General features: G+C 40.4%; 1 pseudogene; it reads left to right on the forward strand.

The window, feature by feature from the left end:
* The first annotated feature begins 13,547 nt into the window (after nucleotides 1-13,547).
* On the forward strand, nucleotides 13,548-15,271 carry LOC129561919 (microfibril-associated glycoprotein 3 pseudogene; annotated as a pseudogene).
* Nucleotides 15,272-17,752: the final 2,481 nt, after the last annotated feature.

Raw genomic sequence — 17,752 nt, forward strand, 5'->3', positions numbered from 1 at the left:
CCTATTCTGTTGTTTTCCTCTATTTCTTTGCATTGATCACTGAGGAAGGCTTTCTTATCTCTCCTTGCTATTCTTTGGAACTCTGCATTCAGAAGCAATGCTATTTTTCCATGAAAATTAATCCTAAGTAATGTTATGACATTACTAACCTCTCTACATTATTACAGTTTTCATCATTTTATTTGGCTAACACAATTCCCAAAGAAAATTATACTGGAACATACATTTCTTGCAATTATGAGACCATGAATGATCAAAAGTTACTTTAAGAAAAATAACATGAAAAATCTCCACATTTGCTTAATTCAATACACTGCTTTATACTAAGATAAAAAGTGTTAGTCACTGAGTCATGTCTTACTCTTTGCAACCCCATGGACTGTAGCCGGACAGGCTCTTTATCCATGGGATTCTCAAGGCAAGAATACTGGAGTGGGTAGCCAATCCCTTCTCTGAGCGATCTTCTCAACCCAGAGATCAAATCAAGGTCTCCTGCATCACAGGCAGATTCTTTACCTTCTAAGCCTCCTGGCAATACATTTAATTCAATACACTGCCTTTACCTAAGGTAATTTTACTTAAAGTGTTTTGGACTTACCTAAATTAGATGGTCTGACGGCATCATCAACTCGATGGACATGAGTTTAAGCAAGCTCCGGGAGTTGGTGATGGACAGGGAAGCCTGGTGTGCTGCAGTCCATGGTGTCGCAAAGAGTCGGACACAACTGAGCAACTGAACTGAAATGAAAAATTTCTAAAATAGAAAAAGCCCAATATAAAAAGTAGGTTTTGTTTTGTTTTTTCCTAGTTTTTTTGTTTGTTAAGCTTTCAGTACCTTTGCATGAGTGCTCAGTAGCTTCAGTCATGTCTGACTCTGTGCGACCTTCTTGACTGTAGCCCACGAGGCTCCTCTGTCCAAGGGATTCTCCAGACAACAATGCTGGAGAGGACTGCTTTGCCCTTCCTCTTCAGTACTTTCACTCTCATAGATAGATATCAGTGTGGAAGGTAAAAACATAGGAGAGAATCTATTAACTTAGGTTAAGGTGGTGCTTCGGACAGGACTGAGCGACTGAACTGAACTGAACTGAACTGAAAGGTGGTGCTAGTGGTAAAGAATCTGCCTGACAATGCAGGACACATGAGAAAAAGGTATGGGTTTGATCCCTGGGTCAGGAAGATCCCCTGAAAAAGGAAATGACAATCCACTCTGTATTCTTGCCTGGAGAATCCCATGGACAGTAGAGCCTGGCGAGCTCTAGGTCCATAGGGTTGCAAGGAGTTGGATACGATTGTAGCTACTTAAGCATACACAAAATTTGTTAAAAGACACAAAGAATAAATTGAGCTCAGAACTGCATAAACACATATGTTTTTGAAAAGATGAGTGCAGGATTCATCTAAAATGGTTACAGTCGGGGGTGGGGCATTTAAAGATAACTAAATGAATGACAGAAAATGGACGTAAGCCATAGAAAATGAATGAAAGCATAACCAAGTTATCATGTTTACTAATCTTTTAAGACTGTGAAAGAACGAAAATGAGAAGAATAAGATAATTTCAAAATTTCAGCAATACAAATGCAAATTTGGAGGAAAGTGTGTATCTTTAGGGAATGATAAACACTCAAAACTAGCTTTAATTATCAATAAAAGTTAACTATCTCTAAGAATATAGTATAATAAAAGTATGGTATAGTACCATACAAACATTTCCTGTACTTTGAATTAGCCAAACAATACTTGTGAACAGGTGTGTGTGTGTGTGTGTGTGTGTGTGTGTGTAAACTGTAAACTGAAGATATTATTTTTGAGACTTTTAAACATCATGTCCTGTTCAGTCACTCAGTCGTGTCCGACTCTTTGCGATCCCATGGACTGTAGCCTACCAGGCTTTTCCGTCCATGGGATTCTCCAGGCAAGAATACTGGAGTGGGTTACCATTTCCTTCTCCAGGGGATCTTCCCGACCCAGGGATCGAACCCGGGTCTCCCGCATTGGAGGCAGACGCTTTAACCTCTGAGCCACCAGGGAAGCCCCTTAAACATCATAAATTATCATATATATACATGACATATATGTATACATAGATCCCTTTTAACTTTTTTTTTTTTCCAGTTTGTGGTGCTAAAACAAAATCGATACTCTTTATGGTTATACTTTACATGTATGATCTGGCATATGGCTTAAAGTTTATTTCTGGAGACAGTCATACCTGGTTCATTTCATAACTCTATTAGGTTTTCTACATAGATCCCTTTTAACTTTTTTTTCTTCCAGTTTGTGGTGCTAAAACAAAATCGATACTCTTTATGGTTATACTTTACATGTATGATCTGGCATATGGCTTAAAGTTTATTTCTGGAGACAGTCATACCTGGTTCATTTCATAACTCTATTAGGTTTTCTATATCTGGCATAACAAATGACCACAAACCTGGAACCTAAAAACAATAGAATGTTTTCCTCTTCCAGCTCTGAAGATTAGAAATCCACCATTAGTGTCACTGAACCAAAACCAAGGTGTCAGCAAGGCTGTGCTCCCTGGGAAGGTTCCAGGGGAGAACCTGCTGTTTGCAGCTTCCAGCTTCCAGGGGCTGCCAGCATTGTCTGTGACCACACCTCTTTCAGTCTCTGCTTCTGTGGTCCCATGACACTCTCCTCCATGTGTCAGTGTGTAAAATACCCCTCTGCCTTCCTCTTATAAGGATGCCTGTGGATAATCGAGGATATCTTCCCATGTCAAAGTCCTTTACTTCAAACATCTGCAAAGACCCTCCCTTTTGCCATTTAAAGTAGCATTCAAAAATTCCAGGGATTTGGGAGTAGGAGATGAGTATCATTTGGAAGGACATTTTTTTCAGCCTCCAGATCCACTAACCATCTAAATCAACTTTGGAAAGTTACTCAGACTTTCTAAATCTTAGTGCTTTTCTTCTTGATGGACTAAAAATAAGAGTAATTACCTTATGGGGATATAAATAAAATAAAGAATATAAAGCAATAAACAATTCTTGACACATGTTAAATATCAATAAATATTGCCTATTGTCATTTTCATCCTTGCTCCATTGCTTTTTTTTCACTAATATCCTATAAAAATGTTAGCAATTCACTATGAGGAGAGTATTTGAACATTACTAATCCACTCTCCTTACAGATTGCATGGCTTTTCCTACTTCTGTGGCCATTCCCTAGGTTTGCTACCTCCTTGTTCTGATTCCAAATCCTCCACTAGTATCATGAGGACCCAGTATGTCAAAATACAATGTTAAGAGGAAGTCACTTTTACATGAATTTTGGTTAATAATTTCACAAATTAGTCCAAATTTGCACGCAGTACCAGACAGAATTACCTCAAGTAGCATCTCATTAGAAAAACCTGAACTAAATTGAAGGATGACCATTCTACATACATACACACATATATTTCTGATTCCAATTTGAGAATGTTTATTTTATAATGGGAAAATAAAAATATTATTATATGCAAAATACAAATATAAAATTATGATATTATAAAATATAAATGTATTATTGAACTAATCCTGAAAGATTTTTATGAAAGCAACTGTGGTAATAAGAGTCTTCTAATCTTCCTATATCTCTAAAACCAACCCAATTCTAAATTAACCGAATGCCTTACAACTTTCATGACATTTGTCACTTATCTTTCAAGTGTGTAGTACAGTCTATAAATGGACATTTATTTGCATAATTATTTGATTCTCCCACTAAACCGTAAGCTTATAATGCATTTGCTTTGCTTGTGATTATGACCTCAGTTCGTGGTCAACAACAACCAATAAGTAAATATTTCTGAATAAACTAATACCATAACTACCATCCACTGTTCTATTCTTCTTTTATTAAATTTTCTCTTAAACTGTCAATTAATCTTCAGAATGTGTACTGGATAACTCACAAAACAACTTTAATATTTGTATAATGAATATGTGGAGAACACCTTTAACCTTATACTTGAAAATGTTCCTTTTACCACAAATCATAATTTTTATCCATTTATAACTTAAGCTAATATACAAAATTAAACATTGCACAATTTTACTAGCTTATGCATAACTAGTTTCTAAATAGAGGACTGTGACTAATATAATTTTATAAAGTAAAAGATGTTATTTTCTGCTAATATATTTATTAATATTCCACAAAAGAAAAAAGAATCAATGTTAGTATGTTATGAGTAACACATTAAGCCTCATTACTGAATAAGCCATTTTTGCCACTAACATCAATAATTTGGGGGGACACATGCTTGAATTCATGCTAGTAATTAAGACGAGTAGTATTTTACTTTAACAATTTTTTTTCATTTCATACTTTTTGAACAAGAAAACTTAAAACTTTTACTGATGAATATAACACCTACTGAATATATCTGTATTTTGTATATATGAAAGTGTGCAAACAAATTTAATTTAAAAATGTCCACAATGATAGAAAGTTTAGCAGATATACTGAATTATATAAATGAAAAGTATTAGAAGACTGAGTTATTTCCTAAAAGTAAGGGAAACTGAAATTTATGCCTTGGTTAACAATTTTACAATAATGACAATTTACTTTTACAATTACATGAACACAAAATAGACTTTCTAAATGTCTGCATGGTGTGATACAATTTGGAGTTAAATCTAGATACAAGAAATTTTGTTTTGATTTTCAATGGGGTTTCTCTAAAAGTGATGGCATTTGAATCAGTACTTCATATTTAAGAACCACATATATTAGAAAATACATTTCTCCAGAGTTTGGCTGTAGGGGGTATGGGTAGGGGCAGAATGCAAGTTTGACAAATTACACCAGAGCCTTTAGAACATAATGCACACATAAACACACATATACATCCATGTACGTGCACTTGTGTGTATGCAAATACAAACAGGACATAACAGAAGTAATTAATTCATGAACGCATGCTTTAAGATGCCCTAAGCTGAAACAGTGATTAATTATACTTGTGTCACCTTACAAGAGAATGTGGTAACTCAAACACCTGGTGATGGAGGCTCCCTGAAGCAACAGCCGTGATTAGGGAAGGTGAAGTCTGGCAGTGACCGCCCAGCAAGGGGACCTAATGCACATGCTGTCACACAGAAGAGGCTGAACTTCATCCAGAACAAAACAAAAATATGTTTATAATCTGAAAATGTAATATCAATTTGATAACAAAATGGTTGGCTTATAACATGTAAATGCAATCATAAAATTATTAGTTTACAAGATAACAGGTGAATTATTCAAATGATAGAAATCCTATTGGGCAAATTCTTCAGAAACCCCCCAAAAGAGTACAAGGTTCATTAAAAATCTAGCACGGATATTGAAGTAGGAGTGAGAGGATGTACAAATGGAGAAAATGTCATGTAATTCTCTCAGCAGAGAGCAGGACGTCAGTGCAGACTAGAATATGGCATAGGACACAAATCTGGGCAAGACATAAAGAACAGAGCAGAGGTTTCTAACAGGGTACCAAAACGATTCGAGAAAAATGGGTAAGATCAGAATTGAAAGACTAGACCCAGGGCATAAGGTCTAACAGGTCCCAACCCAAGAATGCCACATTACTGTAGAGAATTAAAGCTCCTACAGTGCAGCCTGCCTCGGAGACTGAAATGAGGCAGAAACTACAGATGGAGCCCAGTGGCCTCAGCTGCCCAGACAAGTGCCTGAGAAAGAGACGGGATCTCTGCCTGCCCCTCCAGTTATTGCAGGATGCCATACTCTTGGGAAGGATGCAGAGCTGGAGATTGGCATGAACATACTGGGACAGAAGAGCTTGGGAATCTAGGCTAGGGAGAACTAAAACACTGAACTGTGGAAGGAACCCAATGCAAACACAAGACTGGGCGAGGTAGAAAAAACTGAGTGACTAGAGATCTTGGTATGGCCAAGAACTGAATAAGAGCAGAATTATTTTCTTCTTTCTCTTTGATTAAACAGTTGAATCTAATGCACATAAACTTTAAAATAGTAAACAGCTGTAAAATTTTAAAGTCACTATGCTAACCGTATTTCTATTCATTTGACTATTATAATATGATATACTTATTATTTTGTGTGTTATATATACAGTAATATATTTCCTGGAACATTCATTTACCTCATATTTGAAAATATTATAAAACATCTATAAACTATTAGAGATATTCAGGAACTACTATCCTTTAGCCTTTATTTTAATTTGTAACTTTCTAAGGAAAACTTGTTTGGGGGAGAAATGTGTGCAACTTTCACTAAATTCTCCTTAAAAATTTGGTCATTACTTTCAAGTAAATTTAACATGCCTTTATAAAAGAGCTCTACTAAATTGAAACTGATAGGATTCATTTACCTAAAAGTCTCCAGTTGGCAAGCAAACTGATTAAAATATTATCGTACATTCCTTATGTCAGCAAGTCGTTCAACATATTTCAAATGGCACATTTATGCTGCGATCTTTTCGTTCTATGTCAGAAGAATGAATGTGCCTAGTAATCTTAAAAAAAATGCAAACTGAAAATAGACATTTCAGCTACTGCATACTATCACATTCTGCTGAACTTGGAAACAAACAAGAAAGAACATTATTTGAAAGAATGATGATAAACCATCAAAGAGCAGGACCTTTAGTAAGTTTCTTTTTTTTTTTTTAGAAACATGGCTTTATTTCTACTAATAATAGTGTTATTGTTAAAGTTTATCAGTTGAGACCTGCAAAGTTGTTTTTATGATTTTAAAAAACTATTTACCAAAGTTTAGGCAGTTTTTCAATTGAGAATACACTTTCCAGATGATACAAATTATTGTTTAAAGCTAATGTTCTTTTATTTCCCTATTGATATTCCCTCTTATTTAAAGTTACAAAAGACAGTAGGAAATAGGATTTTGGGAGCAAGAGGGTGAAGTGATGTGAAGAAAGGGCCGTGAACCAAGGAATGCAGGCAGCATCAAGACACTGAAAATCAAGGACTATTTCCCCAGAGCTTCCAGGAGGCACACAGCCCTGACCAACACCTTTGTTTCAGATTTCCGAGAACTAACAGGGAGTGGTCAAGTGAGTGGAGTGGGAGGACCTTAAGCTCCCCTCCTCCCACTCTCACACCAAAATTACAGCTATTTACAGAGCAACCATCAAGGTGAACAATGCGAATACTAACAGAAAATGTTTCCCACACCAACAGATATCAAAAGAGAGCCACGATAAGACGGATAGCAGTGCAGAGTTATAGTATAGTCAAAAGCCACACCTCCAGGAAAGGTGACCCGTAAGTGGGAGTACAATCATAACTGCAGAGGTTCTCCCCAAGGACTGAGGGGCCCAAGACCACATCAGGCTTTCCAGCCTGGGGAGCTAGACTAGGAAGATGAGCTCCGAGAACATCTGGCTTTGAAGTCCAGCAGGGCGTGCAAACAGCAGAGCCTGGGGGCTGTAGGAAACACACATTCAGCTCTTAAAAGGCACACACAGTGTCCTACACACGTGAGACCAGCTGCAGAGGAAATAATTTGAAAGGAACCTGCATTAAACACACTTGCTGATCTTGGGGAACCTCCAGAGACCCAAGAGGCAACTGGTTCCCGGGGAGACACAGATGCTGGTGGCAGCCTTCTGGGGGAGATAGTTCTACCAGGAAGACACTGGTGCTGGCAAGAACCATTTTGGAGTGCTCCTTCTAGAATATTGGAAAGGAGCTTAACTGCCCACCAGTCAGTTCAAGTCCTTGACACCCTCAGCCAAGCAACCAGCTAAGTGGGAACCCAGTCCCACCTACCACCAGGGCGACTCTACACTTGGGCTCCCAAGGTTCCCCAGTAAGCAGCCTTGTGACCCGGCACTGCCCACTAATTGGCAAGGATGGGCCCAGACACCCCTGGTTTCATAGCCTACTGTGCTAGAAAGACTCCATGCACCAGTTGACTGGCACAGCCCCAGGTCCCAGAGCCAGCAGCTGCCCAGGACCTGGCCCCACCCACCAGCAGGCCAGTATCAAGACCCCCCCAGATATGACAGCAGCTGCCAGGACCAGGCCATGCCCACCAGAGTATCAGGATCAGATCAGACTAGGGGCACCGCAATCAGCCATGCCAGGACCCAGCCCCACACATCAGAAGGCAGCAGCATCCCACATAGGAGCATCCCTAGATCATATAGCTCTGCTGACTGGAGGGGACTGTGCCACTGGACACCACAGGATGTCTGCTACATAAGGCTGTATCTCCAAGGTCAAGAAATGTAACCAACATACCTAACAGATAGAAACAAAAACAGAGACTCAGGCAAACTAAGGCAACAGAGGAGTATGTTCTACGTGAAGGAACAATATAAAACTCTAGAACTAAGGTAAGTGGAGATACACAATTTACTTACTATGGAGTTCAAGGTAATAATCATAAAGATGCTCAATGAACACGGGAGAAGAATGGCCAAACACAGTGAAAAGTTTAACAAAGAGAAAATAGAAAGAACCAAACAGAGCTGATGAATGTAACAGTTGAAATAAAAATACACTAGAAGGCATCAATGGCAGGTTAAAAAGATGCCAAGAAACAGATCTGGAAACTGGAAGATAAAATAGTAGAAATCACCCAAGCTGAACAGAAAAAAAGAAAGAATTTTTAAAAGAAAAAAAAATTGTAAAAAGGATAGTTTAAGAGACTTCTGGGACAACATCAAGCATATGAACATTCACATCATAGACATCCCAGAAGGAGGAGAGAGAGAAGGGTCAGAGAAATTATTTGAAGCAATAAGAGCTGAAAACTTCCCGAACCTGGGGGTGAATAAAAAGATGTTCAGGACCAGGGAGCACAGAGAGTCACAACAAGATCAACACAAACAGATCTACACCAAGACACACCACAATTAAAATAACAAAAATTAAACAGAGTCTTAAACGCTTCAAGGCAAAAGGGAACTCCCACAAGACTGTTAGCTGACTCTTCAGCAGGAGCTTCGCAAGCCATTCATTCATATTATTTAAAGCAATGAAACGAAGAACAAAAACTTACAACCAAGAATACTCTATCCAGGGAGGTCAGCAACATGCCAGAATAAAACACTACCTTTCAATATCCCCTTCAATCTATAGCTGGAAAACCATCGCCAAATCGAAAAGGTGCCTCTACCCAACACAACAGGATGCCAGAGAATTTCACAATGTATCGATCCCTATACATCTAAAGGTGGGAGGACTGAAACATATAGAGGAGCTGGAACTAAGGAACAGCAGAGTCAGTGTCTTGGAGTCCCAGCCCTCTGACCATGGCAGCTGAGTCCACAGGCTCAGAGAACCCAGGACCAGTAGGGAAGGTAGCACACACGGCCCCAGCATCCATTCCACAGCGACACCCTGGCAATAGGGCAGTGGGGCCTGGATGCCCCATGCTGAGATGCCCATGACTCCAGCCCCTGCCCCTCCACTTGCGATGGCAGATCCTGTGCACCTTATCAGACCAGACACAGAGAGGAGGCAGCTGTACAACCGGGATTCCCCCTGGCCACCCTCCTCCTGTTACAGCAGCCAAGCCTGTGACTCAGGGGATCCCGGACATGTGGCAAGAGCCCACCATCCCAGTGACAGCAGCAGCTATGGCTGAAGTAAGGCAGCGATGACCCCAGATGCAGAAGCAGCTGCAAGGAAGGCCCAGAGCCACAGTTCTTATAGAGACTGGGGAGAACGGAACACGCCAGCTCTCACATATAACCAGAGGCACTCAGTAAGAGAAACCAAAAATCTGTGTTATAGTGCCACCTACCAAAAACACAAAAGAAAGAACTGTAACATCTAACATTTCATTTCAAATGCAGAGACGGGACAATTCATTAAGTATCATGAGGAACCAGTCACAGTGTACCACAGAAAATAAATGACAATTCTCCAGAAACCAACAAAGCTGACAGAGAATTCAAAGCAGCTGTCAGGAAGAAACTCAGTGAGCAACAAGAAAAACTCAGAAAGGCAGTTTAAAGAGGTTGGGAATAAAAGTAATAACAGAGGAATACTTTACCAAAGAGAATGAAACTCTAAAAAATAATCAAACAGAAATTCAAAACCAAAAAGTTTTTCAGGAACTGAAGAACTCAAGAAATAAGAAGAAAAATATTTCAGAAAGCAATAGAAATTAAGAAGACCACATGGAAAAGAGAATCAGCAAGATCTAAGACAAAAATCTCCCTAGTTGCTCAGATGGAAAATCTGAATTTGCTTGCAATGTAGGAGACCTGGGTTCAATCCCTGGGTCGGAAAGAGCCCCTGGAGGAGGGCATGGCAACCCACTCCAGTATTCTTGCCTGGAGAATCCCATGGACAAAGGAGCCTGGCGGGCTACAGTCCATGGGGTTGCAAAGAGTTGGACATGACTGAGCAACTAACATTTTCACAAGACAGAAATCTAGAAATGATACAAGTTAGAAAAGGAAAGCAGAGAAGGCAATGGCAACCCACTCCAGTCCTCTTGCCTGGAAAATCCCATGGATGAAGGAGCCTGGTGGGCTGCAGTCCATGGGGTGGCAAAGAGTCAGACACAACTGAGCAACTTCACTTTCACTTTTCACTTTCATGAACTGGAGAAGGAAAAGGCAACCCACTCCAGTGCTCTTGCCTGGAGAATCCCAGGGACAGCAGAGCCTGGTGGGCTGCCGTCTATGGGGCTGCACAGAGTCAGACACGACTGAAGCAACTTAGCAGCAGCAGTAGCAGAAGAGGAAAGAGAAATAAGACATCGAAATCAAAATCCTATTAGAGCTATTTGACTCTCAGGAAGGGCTAGATTAGGGTAACAGATATTCCAAAAGAAGAGATAAAGATTGAAGCAGAGAGTTTAAAGAAATGAAAGCTGAGAAATGAGGAAGGAACTGGATATACAAATTCATGAAGGCAAGTGAACATCTAATCATTACTTTGCCAACAAAGGTCCGTCTAGTCAGGGCTATGGTTTTTCCAGTGGTCATGTATATGTGAGAGTTGGACAGTGAAGAAAGGTGAGCGCCAAAGAATGGATGCTTTTGATCTGTGGTGTTGGAGAAGACTCTTGCGAGTTGCTTGGACTGTAAGGAGATCCAGCCAGTCCATCCTAAAGGAGATCAGTCCTGGGTATTCATTGGAAGGACTGATGTTGAAGCTGAAACTCCAGTACTTTGGCCACCTGATGCGAAGAGCTGACTCATTGGAAAAGACCCTGATGCTGGGAAAGACTGAGGGCAGGAGGAGAAGGGGAGGACAGAGGATAAGATGGCTGGATGGCATCACCAACTCAATGGACACAGGTTTGGGTGGACTCCGGGAGTTGGTGACGGACAGGGAAGCCTGGCATGCTGCAGTTCATGGGGTCACAAAGTGTCAGACACGACTGAGCGACTGAACTGAACTGAATTACCTCAATGCAAAAATACCTTCTCCAAAACAACTTTATATTAATACTGTCAAAAGTCAATAACAAAGAAAAAAAGTATAAAGCCTGCCAGGGCAAAGAAGGATAGTAACCTACAAAGGAACCCCATTAGGCTCTCAACAGATTTCTTATCAGAAAGTCTACAGACCAGAAGAGAATGGAATGACATTCTTGAAATTATAAAAGATAAAAACTGTTACCAGAGAATACTCTACCCAGGAACGTTGTCATTCAGATACGGAGGAGAAACAAAGACTTTGCCAGACAAACAAAAGCTGAGGGGATTTATCAATACTAGACTTGCTTTACAAGAAATGTTGAAAATAATTCTTCCACCAGAAACAAAAAAGTACACAAAACTTTGAGTAAGGTGATAAACAGAACCAAAAAACTGTAACTCTTTATAAGAAGAGCTTTTCAAACATGTTATTATACCATAAAGGTTAAAGAGACAAATAAGCAGAAAAATAACTATAGCCACCTCAATTTGTTAATAAACTCACAATATAGAAAGGAAAAACTGGAGACAACAAAAACATAAAATTGGAAGAGGAAAAGGGAAAAGGGTATAGTGAGGGTCAACAGCCCCAGCACCCCAGTTCTATCAATTTCACACAGAACGCCAGCAGTTAAGTGGGCATCGGTGCTCTTTACAATATTCTGATCAACCAGAAACAACAAACAATAAAACCCTGAACATCGGCTGTACAACCAGGCAATAAAGAAAGTGAAGCACTGCTGCTATTTCCATGGAACAGGGCTGAAACTCTGTATTCTTTTTAAGTAAAATGTATTAAATGCAGGTTTGTACAGAAACAGTACATTTTGGAATTTGACTAATTAATTTAGAGAAGAGCATATGTATCATGGAGATATCTCCAATTAATATCCTTTACAAAGAATCAAGCTGAGCTGAGTAGACATCAAACCAGTCATTTCTATAAGAAATAGCAACAGGGTTACTGTGAGAACATAATTCTAAAATAAACCATTTTCTATCTACCAAGGAAATGTTCATATTTAGTTTTCCTAACTCAGGTCCAAATCAATCAGCATAAGGAAAATGTTTTAATTTATTTAGCCCTGGACTACAGGATTTGCTTGGAAAATATAACTTGACCATTTTGGACTTACTAAAATTCCTCAAAAAAAAACACTATATAAAATAAATAAACCGTGCTACAGTATAGTAATTGTATTTAATAACACTGAATTATATATTTAAGTCACTAAGCGAGTAGCTCTTAAAACAAAAATTCTCACTGCAAAAAAAGAAAATTGTAACTATGTGTGGTGATGGGTGTTAATTAAACTTTTTCTGGTGATAATTTCACAATATGTTAAATAAGGAATCATTACATTTGGACACCTGAAGCTAATATAATGTTATATGTCAGTTATATTCCAACAAAAAAAATTATTTTAAAAAGGAATATTATAAAGGGTATCTTCAAAATGGCTTCTCCAGTGGCTTAGCAGTGACGAATCTGCCTGCCGATGCAGGATATGTGAGTTTGATCCCTGAAGAAGGTAATGGCAACCCACTCCTTGCCTGGGAAATCCCATGAACAGAGAAGCCTGGCAGGCTAGTCCATGGGATCACAAAAGAGTTGGACACGACTTAGCAACTAAACAACAACCTTCAAAATAATGTGTTTTCCACTCTGCTTTTCCTTCTACATCTGATGCTATAGGTACCACAGTGCAGTGAAAAAATATAGCCAGTGAAATTGAAAAATGGTAGCTCATTTGTAGATTCCACCACTCTTGTTTCCTCAGGTCTCTTTCAAATCTCCTTGTGTTTTTGTCACTACTTCTGTCCCTCGGGGTGAGAGGGTATTATATGGTAGTGGGGACAATGAGTTTACTGATTGACCAAACCATTCTGATGACCCCAATGCTATAATCAATGAAACCCACGCTCATATTTCTGGGACTTACCAGTGTTTATTTTACAACTCAGAGAAGCCATCCATTATGGAACTGCAAGTCCAAGGAAAATGCAAAAGAGTGTCTACAGCATCTTTGCAAAGCTCAATTCATGAAAGGCTTTAGTTTTTGCTACCTTTGGCAGGTAAGGAAGAAGGGTCTAGTAAGTATGTGTTTTGCAGATGTGCTTGATCATGTTTAAAGACATGGTAACAGGAGGGTCAAGCAGCAGCTCCGGCCGGAAGGAGCTCGGCAGGCGTCTGGTTGGTCTCCACTCATATCTTTTTAATCTTGAAGACTCCAGAATATACCTGGATCTACCGTTTGTTGTTTTTTTTTTTTTGGAAAATCCCAGTACCAAGCAATCAGTGACCCACTGTGCTCTTGTTGTAATATAGAAGCTATTGAGTTCTCCAAATATAAACAAGATTTTCTCCCCATTTTCCCATGAAGCCACTTCATTGTTTATCCACTTTAGTGGTGAGTGTTATTGTGCCAGCTGCTTTTGCTTTGGAAGATGTAGACTTCAACCAAATGATCCCACTGGGAACAAATCATAGTTCTTCTAATGCATCATTTCTTCCAAGTTTTGAACTCTCAGCAGATTCCCACTCAGGTGATGACGTCATCATAGCCAGAGAGGGAACTAGTGTTTCAATCAAGTGTCTTCTCACAGTCGACCACTATGAACAGGTCTCTTGGTACAACTCAAAAGGACAGCAGCTGGATGACAGAGACAGAGGTGGAAAATGGTTGGTTTCTGATAACTTCCTGAATATCACCAGCGTAGCCTTTGCTGACCGTGGGCTCTATACGTGTTATATCACCTCTCCAACCCGTGCCTCCTACTCAGTCACCCTGCGTGTTGTCTTCACCTCGGGAGACATGAGTGTCTACTACATGGTTGTTTGCCTGATTGCCTTTACAATCACTCTCATCTTAAATGTCACACGGCTGTGCATGATGAGCAGCCATCTTCGTAAAACTGAGAAAGCCATCAATGAATTCTTCCGAACTGAAGGGGCAGAGAAACTTCAGAAGGCCTTTGAGATTGCAAAACGCATTCCCATCATCACCTCGGCCAAGACTCTGGAACTCGCCAAAGTCACGCAATTTAAAACTATGGAGTTTGCTCGTTATATCGAAGAACTGGCAAGAAGTGTCCCTCTGCCACCCCTAATTCTAAACTGCCGGGCCTTTGTAGAGGAGATGTTTGAGGCTGTGCGAGTGGATGACCCTGATGAGATGGGAGAGAGAATTAAAGAGAGACCTGCCTTGAATGCTCAAGATGGCATCTTTGTCATTAACCCAGAGATGGACCGGAGTAATTCACCAGGAGGAGATTCAGATGATGGTTCCCTGAGTGAACAAGGCCAGGAGATAGCAGTTCAAGTTTCTGTCCACCCTCAGTCAGAGACAAAAAGTATTGATACTGATTCTCTAGACAGCAGTCATTTCAGCCCGCCTGATGATACAGGATCTACCGAATCGAACTCTAACTACAAAGATGGGTCATATGAAAGCTGCCAGCTGTGAGCTACCCTCATACCTAGAAAAACAGCTTGCAGAAAAAGAACATGTTTCATTCAGAAAATAACATTTTTACCAAAAAATAAGTAGGATTCCCCCCTCATTAATATTAAGCCTATCAGAACATGAATTATTACCAAAATCTTTCTAAAAATTCACCTTTTTTCCTATCTGATCTTTCTCATTTTCCCCAAGCTTGTTTAAATGATACACGTTGAGATTTAAAGGGGCCTGAGAGATCAGTGTAACAAGGAAAGTACCACACCCAAAATTACATGACTTCTCTTCTAGTCACGGTTCTTTCATTGTTTAAAGCTGACACTTCTCTTGAAGCCTCAGTTTTCCCACCAGTAAGATAAGGAATTTGCACTAGATGATATCTAAAGTCCTTTCTAGCCCTCTGACTTCTTACCCGCCACCTTTAAACCATAAGAATCTTCAGCTCATTTCTAAATAAACCCTTCCCTAGACTTTGAGTCCCTTTTTACAGAAAGGACTGACCTGAGATTTTATTCTGTGATTTGGATTCCCGCATCAATGCTGTGCATAGAGGTGTGGGTGTTTTTCGGATGTCTTGCTGGTGGAGCATACAGTTATACTTGCTTGACTGAATCTTTCCAGTATCGCCCATGAATATATTGGCTATACCGGGCTTCCCTGGTGTCTCAGAGATTAAAGCGTCTGCCTCCAATGCGGGAGACGCGGGTTCGATCCCTGGGTCGGGAAGATCCCCTGGAGAAGGAAATGGTAACCCACTTCAGTATTCTTGCCTGGAGAATCCCATGGACGGAGAAGCCTGGTAGGCTACAGTCCACGGGTCGCAAAGAGTCGGACACGACTGAGCGACTGAACGGAACGGAACGGAACAGGAGGGTAGTGTTTAGTTTCCTCCTAACTAAATATCTCTTTATTGATCCATGCTATCTTCCTGTTGCTAGGCTTTTTTTTTTTTTAGTTTCTTCAGAACACCAACAGCTAGCATGAAAATGAGTTACCTCCCTATTTTTCTTTCCCAAACTGTAAACAGGCAGAAATTTCAGCATGGAGGTCCCATAGTAACCCTAATCACTTTTTTTCTGCTTTTGCCCTTCCCTGCATTGAGTATGATTAACGTGGGCTGATTTATGAACAGGCACCCTCCCTCATGTTCTATGCCTGGTCAACTAAACTTTCATCTTTTCTTTCATTTTTCCTCCCACCTCTCCTTCATTCATTTTTCCAGTTGTCCTAAAGAAATAGAGGAAAACAACAGAATAGGAAAAACAAGAGACCTCTTCAAGAAAATTAGAGATTCCAAGGGAACATTTCATGCAAAGATGGGCTTGATAAAGGACAGAAATGGTATGGACCTAACAGAAGCAGAAGATATTAAGAAGAGGTGGCAGGAATACACAGAAGAACTGTACAAGAAAGATCTTCACGACCAAGACAGTCACGATAACGTGATCACTGACCTAGAGCCAGACATCTTGGAATGTGAAGTCAAGTGGGCCTTAGAAAGCATCACTACGAACAAAGCTAGTGGAGGTGATGGAATTCCAGTTGAGCTATTTCAAGTCTTGAAAGATGATGCTGTGAATGTGCTGCACTCAATGTGCCAGCAAATTTGGAAAACTCAGCGCTGGCCACAGGACTGGAAGAGGTCAGTCTTCATTCCAATCCCAAAGAAAGGCAATGCCAAAGAATGCTCAAACTACTGCACAATTGCACTCATCTCACACGCTAGTAAGGTCATGCTCAAAATTCTCCAAGCCAGGCTTCAGCAGTATGTAAACCGTGAACTCCCAGATGTTCAAGCAGGTTTTAGAAAAGGCAGAGGCACCAGAGATCAAATTGCCAACATCCGCTGGATCATGGAGAAAGCAAGAGAGTTTCAGAAAAACATCTATTTCTGCTTCATTGACTATGCCAAAGCCTTTGACTGTGTGGATCACAATAAACTGTGGAACATTCTGAAAGAGATGGGAATCCCAGACCACCTGACCTGCCTCTTGAGAAACCTGTATGCAGGTCAGGAAGCAACAGTTAGAACTGGACATGGAACAACAGACTGGTTCCAAATAGGAAAAGGTGTACGTCAAGGTTGTATATTGTCACCTTGCTTATTTAACTTATATGCAGAGTACATCATGAGGAACGCTGGGCTGGAAGAAGCACAAGCTGCAATCAAGATTGCTGGGAGAAATATCAATAACCTCAGATACGCAGATGACACTACCCTTATGGCAGAAAGTGAAGAGGAACTCAAAAGCCTCTTGATGAAAGTGAAAGAGGAGAGTGAAAAGGTTGGCTTGAAGCTCAACATTAAGAAAACAAAGATCATGGCATCTGGTCCCATCACTTCATGGGAAACAGATGGAAAAACAGTGGAAACAGTGTCAGACTTTATTTTTTCGGGCTCCAAAATCACTGCAGATGCTGATTGCAGCCATGAAATTAAAAGATGCTTGCTCCTTGGAAGGAAAGTTATGACCAACCTTGATAGTATATTAAAAAGCAGAGACATTACTTTGCCAACCAAGGTCCGTCTAGTCAAGGCAATGGTTTTTCCCGTGGTCATGTATGGATGTGAGAGTTGGACTGTGAAGAAAGCTGATCGCCGAAGAATCGATGCTTTTGAACTGTGGTGTTGGAGAAGACTCTTGAGAGTCCCTTATACTGCAAGGAGATCCAACCAGTCGAAACTGCAATACTTTGGCCACCTCATGCGACGAGTTGACTCACTGGAAAAGACTCTGATGCTGGGAAAGGTTGGGGGCGGGAGGAGAAGGGGACGACCAAGAATGAGATGGCTGGATGGCATCACCGACTCTGTGGACGTGGGTTTGAGTGTACTCAGGGAGTTGGTAATGGACAGGGAGGCCTGGCGTGCTGTGATTCATGGGGTCGCGGAGAGTCG

This window comes from Moschus berezovskii, chromosome 5 (assembly GCF_049115385.1).
Source record: "Moschus berezovskii isolate FMDL1 chromosome 5, NW_MosBer_1.0, whole genome shotgun sequence".
Classification (NCBI taxonomy): domain Eukaryota; kingdom Metazoa; phylum Chordata; class Mammalia; order Artiodactyla; family Moschidae; genus Moschus; species Moschus berezovskii.